The sequence below is a fragment of the Pelobates fuscus genome, chromosome 6, assembly GCF_036172605.1.
Source record: "Pelobates fuscus isolate aPelFus1 chromosome 6, aPelFus1.pri, whole genome shotgun sequence".
In the NCBI taxonomy this organism is placed as follows: domain Eukaryota; kingdom Metazoa; phylum Chordata; class Amphibia; order Anura; family Pelobatidae; genus Pelobates; species Pelobates fuscus.
Genome location: NC_086322.1, coordinates 112,284,627 through 112,298,784, shown reverse-complemented (window position 1 = coordinate 112,298,784; position 14,158 = coordinate 112,284,627). Strand labels below are relative to the sequence as shown.

General features: G+C 38.3%; 1 protein-coding gene across 2 annotated transcripts in view; it reads right to left on the bottom strand.

The window, feature by feature from the left end:
• FBXO8 (F-box protein 8) overlaps positions 1-13,704 on the bottom strand; it is a 67,993-nt gene extending 54,289 nt beyond the window's left edge. Inside the window, exons 1-2 of one of the 2 annotated variants that reach the window (XM_063458164.1) lie at positions 13,481-13,704; positions 9,932-9,983 (exon numbers count right to left, since the gene is read on the bottom strand). The gene's annotated coding sequence lies outside the window, so the exon portion shown is untranslated. Of the gene's footprint in view, positions 1-9,931; positions 9,984-10,306; positions 10,401-13,480 lie in introns of those variants that run through there. The other variant, XM_063458165.1, reaches the window with a different exon arrangement.
• Between the last annotated feature and the right edge of the window lie 454 nt (positions 13,705-14,158).

The window sequence follows — 14,158 nt, the reverse complement described above, 5'->3', positions numbered from 1 at the left end:
TCTATATACATAAGTATATACGTATATTATTTCGTTCTGTGTATTTTGATATCTATATATATATATATATATATTAATTTTAAAATACAGTTAGAACGAAATTACGCATGTTAATATATTTTTTATCTATTTATTTTTTATTATTTTTTTTATTTTATTTTTTAACATATTTATATATTTATTTTTTAATCAATATCATTGTACGTGTATTTTGATAATATATATATATATATAATTATGTATATATTAATATTAAAATACACGTAGACAGTATATATATATATATACACACACACACACTTAGATTATATATATATATTTATTATATATATGATCTTATTTTTACACTGTTTTAAAAAAAAATTTATTTTTTTTCAGACAGCAGGGGGAGTACCTTTCATTACAGGCACTCCCCCTGCTGGCATTGACATGGACGGCTATGCAAGGACCTCGCAAGGACCTCGCGATCGCATGGCCCTGGGGGGCCGAAGAGGACAGAGGGGGACTCCCTGGGCTCCCAGGTAAGTCCCCCATACCGAGATCGCCGGCGACCGGGTAAGTACAAAAGATCGCAGGACGTTCTATGCCGTCCTGCTGCATTTAGAGCCACCAAAATAAGGACGGCATAGAACGTCCTGCGGTCTTAAGGGGTTAAAGAGTCATCTAATGTTTACACTTTCAATTATTCTGTTTAATTTGGAATTTCTTATCTTCTGCTCTGTTAATAGCTTGCAGGAGCCTCCTGTATGTAATTAAAGTGCAATTTACAGCGCAGGAAAGTTACATCTGATTAAAAATGAAGCCATTATGTTTTCATGCAGGCTGTGTCAGTCACAGCAAGGGGAGGTGTGGCCATCGTTGGATAAAGAGAAACAAAACATGATCTTTAAATTTCATTGACAATGATTTAACCCCTTAAGGACACATGACATGTGTGACATGTCATGATTCCTTTTATTCCAGAAGTTTGGTCCTTAAGCGGTTAAATAGAGATCTGGGGTAAGCTTATTTTCTGAAATTGTCTACATGTGAGAACTCACATGGACAAAAATCTCTTCTGAGCTGGATTGTTTTGCTAAAAATGGCAGGGGGCATGGACCCCATGTCCCAAATCTATAATTTATTAATGCTTATAACATTTTTTAAATGAAGTGGCTTTAGTGTTTTAAGAAAAACAAACAGGGGGGCAGGGCCTGACAGCCAAGCTAACCAGAGGTGCATGCTGAGAGCTCTGGCCCGACTGAGTCTAAAAGCGACTATTACAAACCATAATCGGGGTTTCTGTAGCCCAACTCGATGGTGGCTTACTGTTCAAACGAGTGGGGGCTCGAGGAGACCAGTCCTGTGCTTTTCTTCCGAGACACAACGCACCCCACAATGCGGCCTAGCATGGCAGGTGGCCTAATGGCCGATCTCCCGTCATGGGGCCCGCGCCAAGCAGCAACCTTCCTGATGCCCCGCATCACCCCCTTTGGACCGATGAGGGTCATCCCAGTCCCCACTGGAGAAACCCTCATACCTGCAATGAGGAAGTATCCTGCCAGAACTTAGGCCGCATGCTGAGTCCAAGATGGCTGCCAAGCCACAACCTCCGAAGCCTCAGGAGAGCCCTGAGAGAGCGCTTTGAAGCCAATTTCGATCGAATATGCCAGGAATTCTGGAGGCGCTTAGAAAGCAGGCCTACCCACAGCTACTCGCCTACAGCACTGGAGAAAAAGGCTGTTGCAGCAGCTCACCAACCCGGTGCAAGGTTGGGGCCCAACATGGAGGTGCGCTCACCCCGCCGCCCACGACATGCCAGTGGTCATTATGGGCATCGGGACGCAGGGTAACACCGCACTGCCACAATTCTACCTTCTGGACCCAAAACACTGACAGACCTCAAAGACCCCTTGCCTGCATGCTCCACTCTGCCCCACCGGCAATCATCCAGAGGCCTTGTAGATGACCATGTACCCAGAGAAAGGGGACAAATCCTGGACGGGTGAGGGGAAACCCCAGATTGCAGCTGCAGTACCCGGCACTACACCCCAATGAGCATCCTGATCGTCCCTTACACCTCTCCATGTCTGAGCCGCGGGCTCTTTGGACACAGGCTTTGTCACACCCAGGACTGGCAAGGATTAAGCAGGAGTCAGCAACAACACAGCAACCATAGTACTTCACTAAGAGCAACCCTTTAGTTAAGGTTTCTCACTCCTCTCTTCTGTATTTCTGAGTCTGGTCTCTACTCATATTGAGGATGCAGTCCTAGCTAGCATGGGTTAGGTTAGACCTATGTTGTTAATATGCCTTTTAACCACTACCATTCCTCTATATGATTAAAAAGTGTGCAGCGCCTCATGTCTTAGACACACCCTCGCTTTTCAACTCCCCTGTGCTATTCTTTACATATGCTATAGCTGCAATACCAGCGGTTTTTATGCACCCTGACATTTTCTTTGTGTCACATCATAGTACTGTGTTCCTAGTGCTTCTTAATTACTAAAAATGTGCAGTTTCCTCAACATCTCACATTATACCTATATCGACTATTGTTCATGTCTTCTGAGAAATATTTTTCTTTGTAAACGTGTCATGCAATGCACAACTAAAATAAAGAATATTAAAAAAAATTTACATTTTTTTTTTTAAAAAGTAATCTTTCCACCCTGAAGATCTTATGGGATCAAAGGGAAAAAAAAAACCCCACACATAATTAATCTTAGGTTTATTATTCCTATTCACTTGTTTTGTAGCTTTTGAATTAATTATATAGAAATACTAAACGATGCAGCAGCACAGAAGGAAGTTGAAATGAAGATGAGAAATAAAACAATGTTTTGTCATTTGCAGTCCCGTTTGAGGCAGGACAGTTTCAATTTCAGTGTCCTGCTTTAGTTCCCTGGTGTCCCCAGGCAGCACAGCATGAGCACATCATTAATGCAACTGCGCAGCGGGCATTAGGACTATGCAGCACTTCAGAGTAGATCCCTTGGCCATATTTATACACCTTCGGTCGGTCTGAGGTAGAAATCAACTGTTAGGCTCCTGTTTCATTCCCTGCACAGGTCGATTAAATCAGAATCCTTCGCTCTGTTTGGTCTGCCAGGTTTTAATTCCGACTGAATTGGCAATTCTTATAGTTACTACAGCCAAATGAGGTAAGAATCAGTCAGAGTGCTCTGACAGGTAAGTCTCGAGATAAGTGATACTTGGCTGTCAGAGCACTCTGATTGATTACTAACCAGAGCGCTCTTGGTCATATTCCAAAGCATTGGAAAATTTTCCCACATTTTGCAATAGCGGTCATGGCACTGAAAGCCTATAAAAGGGATTTCCCCACTTGAAGTGCTCATTCTGTGGCGAGCCCAAAGGTGAATTAATACGGCAGAGGGATCTAGTGTTCTGTGAAAGTAGGGTTCAGATTTTCAGGTACTTTTACATATACTTCATTAAGAGAAAAAAAAAGCTATATCTTTTCATTACCTGCTGCAAGGAGTCATAATAATACAAAAATAAATACATTCTGGTGAAAGTTGTCCTTTAAATCAATCACTTTTTGTGTAGGATTATGCAACCCTAGCCACACATCCCCTGGCTACGCCTGTCAAAGATTTCATTTAAAAAATGGTTTCGGGGGGGGGCGGGGCCTGACCGCCATGCTGACCGATCGCAGGATTCAGAGGCTCCGGCAAAACTTGTTTTCCTTGGGCGCAATATCTTACCTGCATTGGAGTCCAGGAGATACCCCATCTGTCTGAGTAGCTGCTGGCGGGACTGCGGTCTCCGAGATCTGACGTTTCCGAGCCTCTGGGGCGACACAAGGCTCTGGAGCCCCCCTGCCTATGTGGGTGAAGAACGGGGCGGACGACCGCCATCCTGTCTGTGAGCCTGACCTTGAGACATGCCTCGCAGGTCCCGCTTCCCCCCCTCTTGGGTCAGGGGGGTTATCTCGGTCCCCACTGAGGGGGAGTCACCGCCTACCATCAATGCAGACCTACCCCTCCTGGTATGGCCATCAGCGGCATAGTATAAAAGACAAGCGGAAATCTTAATTACTTAAACACTTAATTTTGCACTTAGCTTCCAGTGCTGCAATGCCACCTTCTACCAAAGATAGTCTGAAAATGCATCCCCCCAGTGGTTCTACAGTGTGTTGAAAAAAGCTATAAGTAATCATTTCCAATTACTATAGAGTCTAGATAGATTTGAATACCCTAAGAACCTACGTTACAATCTTACTCTAGAATAGTAATACTAAGCATGTTCCTACTCTTGTCGGTGTACCTTTAAAAAATTGTGCAGGTTTTCTCACTGAGTTAATGCTTACAAGCTATGTATCTTGTCTCCCTTGTCACATGCTGTTGGGGCATGATGAGTTGGTATGTAATTAATTGCACTTCAAAAATAAAGAATTAAAAAAAAAAAAAAAGGTTTCAGATCTTACTTACTTTCAAAGGTTTTATCTTCTGCGGTTAATTTAATTTTAAGCTCAAACAGGAGGAAGTTTTAAAGGAAGTTTTAACACTAGATCTCTCTTTACAGGAAATGTGTAGGTTGATTGTGTTGGTCACATGCAGAGGAGGTTTGACTGGGGCTGCATAAACAAAATGATTTAACTCCTAAATAACATGGAATTTAGCAGTGAGACTGCAGGGGCATGATCTATATATAAAAATGCTTCATTAAGCTAAAGTTATTGTGATGCTTATAGTATTCTTTAATTATGCTTTTTTTCCCCATTGGTGATATACCTGGAAGTTGCAGATATCTTGTCTGATGAAGGCCTCCCATTCTTCCCCAGCCAAGACTTTCAGTGGCTGTCCAATCAAAGACTTATTAATGCAGCTCAATAAGAAATCTTAGCAGTGCAAGTGAACTGGGCAATTGTCTGTCTCTTGAGTTTAGCTCCACTGAGCTAAGCAACCAGAAAGTAACCACGGAATCTGTTGGCGCTATATAATAATAATAACAACATAACTGGTTGTTCAAGTGACAGTCAGGGGGTTGTAACAAGGTTCATTTATAAAAGTGCCAATTTCTATTCAACTCTGTAATATATATATATATATATATATATATATATATATATATATATATATATATATATATATATATATATATATATATATATATATATATATATATATACACACACACACACACACACTTCATAAATAGCAAGTTGACCGTACTTTACAGGAACAAAATGACCCTTTAACAGAAAAATTATTATTTCAGCTTTGCATTTACAGTTTGGCCATTACAAGAATGCAACAGATATATACTCTATAAAGATCCAATATGTCTTATTTGCATAATATGTGCACTTTAAATAAATTATCGACACAATCAGTTTGAGAATTCGGGTACAAAGAGTCCTACAACTTCCTCATCAGCATTTCCTCTGAACAATACATAAACAAACACCACCTTACCAAAGGAAAAGTACAATTATGCTGCGAGAAATCTCATGCAAAACAATCCTGAATGGATGTGAACATGAAAAACTTTAAAGGGACATTCCAGGCACCAGACCACTTCTGCCCATTAGTGTGGTCTGGGTGCCAACTCCCAGTTTATAAACTGCAATAATTACCTTGCAGGATTAAGTCCTCCTCTACTAGCGGTCTATGAGACAGCCACTAGAGGGACTTCCGTGTTCTTAGAACACGAAAAGTGTTTTAAACAATGCTGGACTATGCATGAGGACATCCAGCGTCGCCAGAATACCCATAGGAAAGCATTCCTATGGGGAGGTCTAATGCACGCGGCCATTGTGTGGGTGCAGATGGACATCGGCGCTGGATTCAGTTAAGTCACTGAAGGGGTTTTAACCCCTTCAGCAACATGGGATGGGGGGTGGGAGGGAGAGGGGCACTGCAGGGTCCTGCAGTGCCAGGAAAACGGATATGTTTTCCTGGCACTGGAGAGTCCTTTTAAATGTGTTTAAAGTATTTTTCTGTCACAGCTCAGCACGAATGATTTATATGATGCTGTTAAAGGAACACTATAGTCACCAGAACAACTACAGCTTATTGAATTTGTTCTGGTGAATAGAATCATTACCTACAGGCTTTTTGCTGTAAACACTGTCTTTTCAGAGAAAATGCAGTGTTTACATTACAGCCTAGTGATGGCTGCTAGAGGTGCTTCCTTTGGGCAGTTCAGCAGAGTAAGCAGCAATGCTATTCAGTGACTCCACCCTCAGCATGCAGACACTGAACATTCCTCAGAGATTTTCACAGGAGTCGTACCCCAACACGCAGAAAATAGAAAACCCACAAAAGGTGGATTCAAAAGACGTATTACCGATCCTTAGAATAGCTGGACTTAATGTACTAAATTAGCGAGAATCAAGGTCAAGGATACAGAAATGCAAAAAGTAAAGACAAAGCAGAGTTCAGGATACCAGAAAACACAAGTCAAATATGAAGCCGAAGTAAGGATACCAGAAATTACAAGTCAAATACGAAGCCGAGGTCAAACACAGGAAATCACAAGGGGATCTCTAGGAGCATTAAACGAGGATCTAACAAGAATCAAGATAGGGCAATGAAAGAAGGCTAAAACAAATCTTAAATATGCTCACAAGCGTTCCCATTGGGTCACCTAGATGACGTCATGGCAAATTATTTATTTTTATAGGGGCTGCAGTCTGTCCAGTTAACCAGCAGAGGGAGCCGTTCGCAGGACCAGAGGTAAGTACTATCTATTCAGGCCACGCGGAGCATTCAGGCCCGAGGACTAAAGCAATGCGGCCATGCGGTGCGTTCTGCCCGCGTGGCCAGAGGAAAGGAGCAGTGCGGGCACCGGGTAAAGGTAGGTTTGTGACAGAGATGCATTGATTCAATTCATCTCTATGAGGAGATGCTGACTGGCCGGGGCTGTGTTTGACTTGTGCTGGCTCTTCCCCTGATCTGCCTCCTTGACAGTCACAGCCAATCCTATTAGGAAGCATTGTGATTGGCTCAGGCAGACAGACACAGAGCCAGCAGCTGCAGACTTGAATACAAATAAGATTTTACTATATGTAGGGATGCAATAGGCTTTAACACTATAGGGTCAGGAATACATGTTTGTGTTCCTGACCCTGTAGTGTTCTTTAAGTGAGGTTAGTATGTGTAAAGTAGCAAATAGTATACTAGAAAACAGTAGCAAATGTAATTTCTAGCCCAATTCCTATATTGCAGGTTGGAGCGCAGTGGCAATATATGTATGCAGAGGTTTGGGCACATACTTGGCACCCTTTTTTTTGATGCACTTTCGCAAAGCACAAGCAAAAATGTACAGCGAAAAAAAAAACTAATTTGTACATTGTATAACTGCACAAAGTGTAATTCGTCACTATCAACTGAAAATGTTGTAAATCAATAAAAAAATAAAATAAAAAAATTAAAACTATTTCTAATATATTTAGCAGCCAATCAGATACTATGGTTTGCAAAGTAGCTTCAAGCTTTCTTCTTTGTAAAAACAAACAAATGCATCTTTGAGCAATTTCATTAAAACTACTGGACAAATTTATAGATGTTCAATACAAACTATATGATGCTGCATAGACTGTATCTGATAAGAAAACCACATCAATATGAAGTGTTCCTAAGGTTGTTCTCTGTTACATTTTATAATGACTGGAAAATGTTAATGACGTTTTCCAAATATAGCACTAGGAGGAGTGTCCAGAAATAGCTCCTAGAGGCTGTCTATGGTATCATATTACATGCCCGGGGGTAGAACGTCACTGGTAATTCATTCGCAAATGGGTAAACACAGTAAAGTTAAATGGAACCCAGTTACCCCATGTCCATTTTCATAGCAAATGAAAAAATGGCAGTCAGCACTATTTTCTTTAAATCCGCATTATAGGAATGTTTTCTGTAACTTTATTGTTCAAAGTTATATATAGCCAAGTAGGCGGCAGTAATTAACACACATTCCTTAGGTATGGTTAGAACAGTAAAACCTAAGACCCATACAAAACAGGCTCGACAACTACCACATCAAGTGTTAAAATGACACCCCTGGCAACTTTTTAACATATCACAAGAACCAATCTGACAAGGTTCAGATATTGCCATTAGATAATGGATCAGTGTGTTAACTTCTTCAAACACCCAGACCTTCTACCAAGGAGACAGTCTGATTCCTCTCTGTTCCCTTGTTACCGGTGTCACAGATAAGGATTATTATCTTGCAATTACTGGGTAAATCTACCAATGTGGACTAAATTTGTATTTAAACTACACCAAATAATACACCTGGTCAGAGGATTGGGAGACTAATGGGGGTATCTTTTTAGCTGGTAATTACAAGGAAGTAAACATTTTTGAGCAGTCACATTAGAAAATTTTTTTAGAAGTAGAATATTTTATTTCCTCTACTTTGGCCTAAAATGTGCAGCTCCATTTTTCAGCTCTCTAAACCTTGAATATATTATATGCATTAATATCTTAATTCAGATTATATCGCAACAACAAATTATGCAATGGCATATGCAGAGATAAATGGACAGTTCATGCTTTTGCTGCAATTTACCATTAATTAAATTACTAACTATTGTTAGTGTATTCCTTACACTTGAGATTATGCCCACCCCCCTAAAAAAAATAAAAAAAAATTAAAATAACGTTAAACTCACCAGTAACCCCACACCAGTCACCTCATATTAGATATAAAATCAGAAGAACCAAATAAACAAGAAAACAAATGGCAGATGCTCCAGTGGAGCCAAGCCAAACGTGTTTTAAAATGCATTCAAAGTTAGAGTTAAACATAAAATTCACTCTATACATAATTACTAAAAAGAAGAACACACACACACTCAATAATTAAACACCTTCACTAAGGAAGTTCCTCTAGTGGCTGTCAATCTAACAGCCACTAGAAGAAGTGTGTTTATGGACAAATGTAAACATTGCTGTTTCCCTAAAATTACAATATTTTACAATGTCATACTGCGGGGACAAGATCTATGCACCACTGCACTAAGGTGTAGTGTTTTTGGTTCTTACATTTTCCCTTTAAGGTGCAAATCTTTGCAGAGTTTAGAAATGTTACAGTTAAAAACCCGTTTTTTGCATTTAGCACTTTACTTACACTGTGGTTTTGGTACTATATACTGGTTTAGCAGTATACTATGCACTCTCTCTCTGTTTAAAATATATTATGTTGTATTTTCTATGCATAATAAATACTTTTTTTTTTTTTATGTGCAAAACCTTTGGATTAGTTCTTATTTTTATTACATGTATATATCTGTTATGGGAACAGATTTATTTCCTTTAAGTGCACCCTGTACTTTATAAACCACACACCAACTACCCATTTTTCAGTAGAGCTCTTCCTGTAACTTTATGTTTGTATGTTTATCTTATCATTTGCAGAACAACATTCGAAGAATCTATGGTGTACACAATTTAAGCACGCTGTTTATTGGTATATTTATTTTATGTGTCACTTGTTTGTCACTTTTGGTGAGTGCTGCTATAATTGTGTGGGTTGGTCACAATTAATTTGTGCACTATTTATAATGTTGTTATTCTAAAGCACTACACACTTTTTTTGTTTCCAATAATTTATAATGTCTGGGTAAAAGATCAAGGCAAATAAAAGGAAGGGGTTGAGGAGATAATGTCCCATATATGCAAAATAGCAAAATTTTAAGAAATAAAAATCCAAATATTTATAATAATAATAATAATAATGTTGTTATGAAACAATATACCGTAGTTTTGCATACTAAAAATCATATCTAGCATGATACAACTACATTTTCAACCAACAGATATCAAAAACACTGTTCTTTAGCCTAATTGTAGTCTATAAAAACATTCCAAGACAATGCAATCATTTTCAGACACACCTTTAGACCTAGTTAGATGTTCTGAATATAGATTGGAAATAACAGACACAAGAATGTATACAAGATAAAGTGAAATGCACTTACATAATCCTGACTGTGAAAAACTTATTTATACGTGTTTTGTAGTTTCTTCTGCCTGGGAACAAAAAAATAAATAATTTAAAAAACAAAAAAAGCAAAATGATTGAGTTGAACCAGAAGAGAAAATGAGTGAGTAAATGAACTTTAATATATTAAAATTTAAGTGTATTAATTTAATATGTATGTTCCCAATTTCAAACGGTTGGTTGGAAACTATTGTAAAATCATTATTCAATTCATTTTTAAAGGGTTAATCCAATCCTTTTTCACTCTATAATGTCCTATTGGGCACTTGTCACTTGGTCCACACTCCCCCCCATTTTTAGTAAAAATGTATATTACTAACTAAAAAAAAAACCAAAAAAAAAAAACCTTTACCTTGAGTCTAGTGCCAGGTGAGGTTCTCTTTGAGCGTCTCCACGCCCTGCCCGTTATCACACCATATCCCTCCTTTCCTTTACGAGGTCCAAGCAAATATATATAATTGGACCGTTCTCACAGGCTCAGAGTGCATATAAGTGATCTGAGCAGATTAGAGGAGGGAGAGAGGGATGGATGGAGTGTGAACAGGGGGATGGACAAAGGGAAGGAACAGAATTAAAAAAAAAAACCAACAAACGTGACAACGCAAATGCTTCCAATACTTCTCACAGAAAAACATTAGATTCCCTGCTTTTCTTTGAGAAATATCACAATGGCTGAGAGTGGCAATTCCTGAACATGATCCGTAAGTCCCCAATGATTCTCTACGATGCACTAGATTGGACTGAAAGACAGTTGATGATGATGATGATGATGATGATATCACCTACGGTTGAGTGACTGTTGAGAGGAGACTGTTCCAGCGCTGAATTACAGGAAAGTAGGGCATAAATTTAAAGCAAAATTGGAACACCCAGCAGTTAAAAATACAACAACATTAGAATGTGCATTTAAACAATGATAAAATACAAACCAAAATGTTATAACAAATTATCTACTATGTTTCAATAATACTTGCACTCATTTAGAACTGCAGTTCATATAAATCCTATAGTTTATTTTTCATAGTCTGAAACCGATTCATCTGCATCAGCATACCTAAAGATGTATATTTCACCAACATAGCCTTGTTTAACCCCTTAAGACCGCAGGACGTTCTATGCCGTCACCATTTTAGTGGGTCTAAAATCCGCAGGACGGCATAGAACGTCCTGCGATCTTATGTACTTACCCGGTTGCCGGCGATCCCACGCCGGCGATCGCGGTATGGGGGACTTACCTGGGAGCCCAGGGAGTCCCCCTCCATCCTCTTCAGCCGCCCAGAGCCATGTGATCGCGAGGTCCTTGCGAGGACCCCGCGATCACATGGACGGCATAGCCGTCCAAGGCAGTGCCAGCAGGGGGATTGCCTGTAATGACAGGTACTCCCCCTGCTGTCTGAAAATAAAATAAAATCAGTTAAAACAGTGTAAAAATAAGATTATATATACACTTAGATCATATATATACACACATAAATATACATACACTGTCTACGTGTATTTTAATATTAATATATACATAATTATATATATATATATATATATATATATATTAATATCAAAATACACGTACAATGATATTGATTAAATATATATATAATTTTCATTATATATATATATATATATATATAATAAAAAATAAATAAATATATAAATATGTTAAAAAATAAAATAAAAAAATAATAAAAAATAGATAAAAAATATATAAACATGCGTAATTTCGTTCTAACTGTATTTTAAAATTAATATATAGATATCAAAATACATGTAGAACGAAATAATATATATATCTATATACATAAGTATATACGTATATATCACTATATATATATACCTATATATAAAAAATAATTTAAAAAAATTATATACATATATATATATATATATATATATATATACACATATAATAATTCTACGCATATATTTATGTAATAATTTGACATAATTAGGTCATTTTATTAATTACAATTTGCAGGACCTGCCTGACAACCCAGGCCGAAAGTTCAGGGAATTACATTTTCTAGCACTATATTTAACCCTGTAACTTTCCAAGACACCATGAAACCTGTACATGGGGGGTACTGTTTTACTCGGAGGACTTCGCTGAACACAAATATTAGTGTTTCAAAACAGTAAAATATATTACAACGACGATATCGTCAGTGACAGTGACATTTTTTGCATTTTTCACACACAAATGGCACTTACACTGACGATATAATTGTTGTGATACGTTTTACTATTTTGAAACACTAATATTTGTGTTCAGCGAAGTCTCCTGAGTATAACAGTACCCCTCATGTACAGGTTTTATGGTGTTTTCAAAAGTTACAGACTCAAATATAAGGTTTGCGTTTCAGTTTTTTCACATTAAAATTCGCCAGGTTGCCTTTGAGACCGTATGGTAGCCCAGGAATGAAAATTATCCCCATGATGGCATACCATTTGCAATAGTAGACAACCCAGTGTATTGCAAATAGGGTATGTTCAGTTTTTTTTAGTAGCCACTTAGTCACAAACACTGGCCAAAATTTGCGTTCAAATTAGTTTTTTGCATTTTCAAATATTAACACTAACTTTGGCCAGTGTTTGTGACCAAGTGGCTACTAAAAAAGACTGGACATACTCCATTTGCAATACTTTGGGTTGTCTACTTTTGCAAATGGTATGCCATCATGGGGGTAATTCTTATTCCTGGGCTACCATATGGTCTGAAAGGCAACGTAACCAATCTGGCGAATTTCAATGTGAAAAAACTGAAATATGTAACATGCTATATTTGACCCTGTAACTTCCCAAAACACCATAAAACCTGTACATAGGGGGTACTGTTTTACACGTGAGACATCGCTGAATACAAATATGTGTATTATATTGCAGTAAAAGCAAACAGTATTTTGACATTCACAGTTAGAATGTCACGTAGAACTAAAAAAATAATTAAAAAAAATCTTATTTTCTCCCATTTTTTTCATATTAAATTATGTTCCATACCTAAATATTTGATGTTAAATGAAAGCCCTGTTTCCCCTGAATAAAATGATATATAATAAGTGTGGGTGCATTCAATATTAAAGAGGTGAATTATGGTTGGACAGACATATAGCGCAAATGCCAGGTTTTGTTTACGTTTTTTTTGGATCACAACTTGTACATTTGGCTGCGGTCTTAAGGGGTTAACTTGTACATGTAACAACCTACATAATTAACAAATAGGTTACTGTAACAACAATATAATAACTGCCAATGGCAAGTTTGATAAACCTGGAGTGTCAAAAGTGTAAAAATAGAATAAAATAAAAATTGCAAATGTAAAAAAATAATAAAATAATAATAATATTAATAAATAGTAAAACAGTAGCAGTTCTTAACATATAGCTATAATAAGAATCACCCATTGTTTACATCAGCTCCCCCTCCTATCCAGTAACACAGTGAGCAATCTGTGTGAATAACATACAAGACATGGGATATACAGTATATATAGATGGAGGAGATAATAATAACTATAATATGAATAGTTACTTACAATGTCTATGAAGGCTGTGTGTTGTCTGACAGCCAGCTCCCCCTGCCCTCCACTGATCACTTCTCTGCCTTCTCTGCTGTCAGCTTCCCGAGATCCCACTAGGTCTTGTTTCTCTCAGTCACGTGACAGAGCGTGTCATCCGGTCTACGGCAGGGCAGCAGGGTCAAACTTGCTCGCGTTACCTGGCACCCAAGCCACTGGCTTGTTGAGTGAGCGATAGACGCTCGGAGTGTTGTTACAGCAACCAGGGCAGGTCCATACTTCTAAATACGTCACGGGCTTCATGGGGGGAAGAGGGAGGGGCCCCTCCCTGGTTCACGCTGGCTCCTCCACCTATGCTCTGAGTGACATGGATACAAACAGCGCCGGCACGGACAGCGTGTTACAGGCTTTCACTTTCCCAGGAAGTGACACACGAAGTAGCATGACATGAACACAGTGTACAGTACGCCCACAATCATTTATTGGAACACAGGAGTGGCAATAGTGTAAAAAATAAAAATACCGGCTAATTTGCATAATTAATTATATAGGCATGACATCACAGGACACGGAGTACATAACAAAATGAGAATATTTGGAAGAAGAAAATGCCCTAAATTAGTAATACATTACTTACAATGTGTGTGCTTTGACTGCACGTATAGCATTGTGTGTATATACTGTGTGTGTATATAT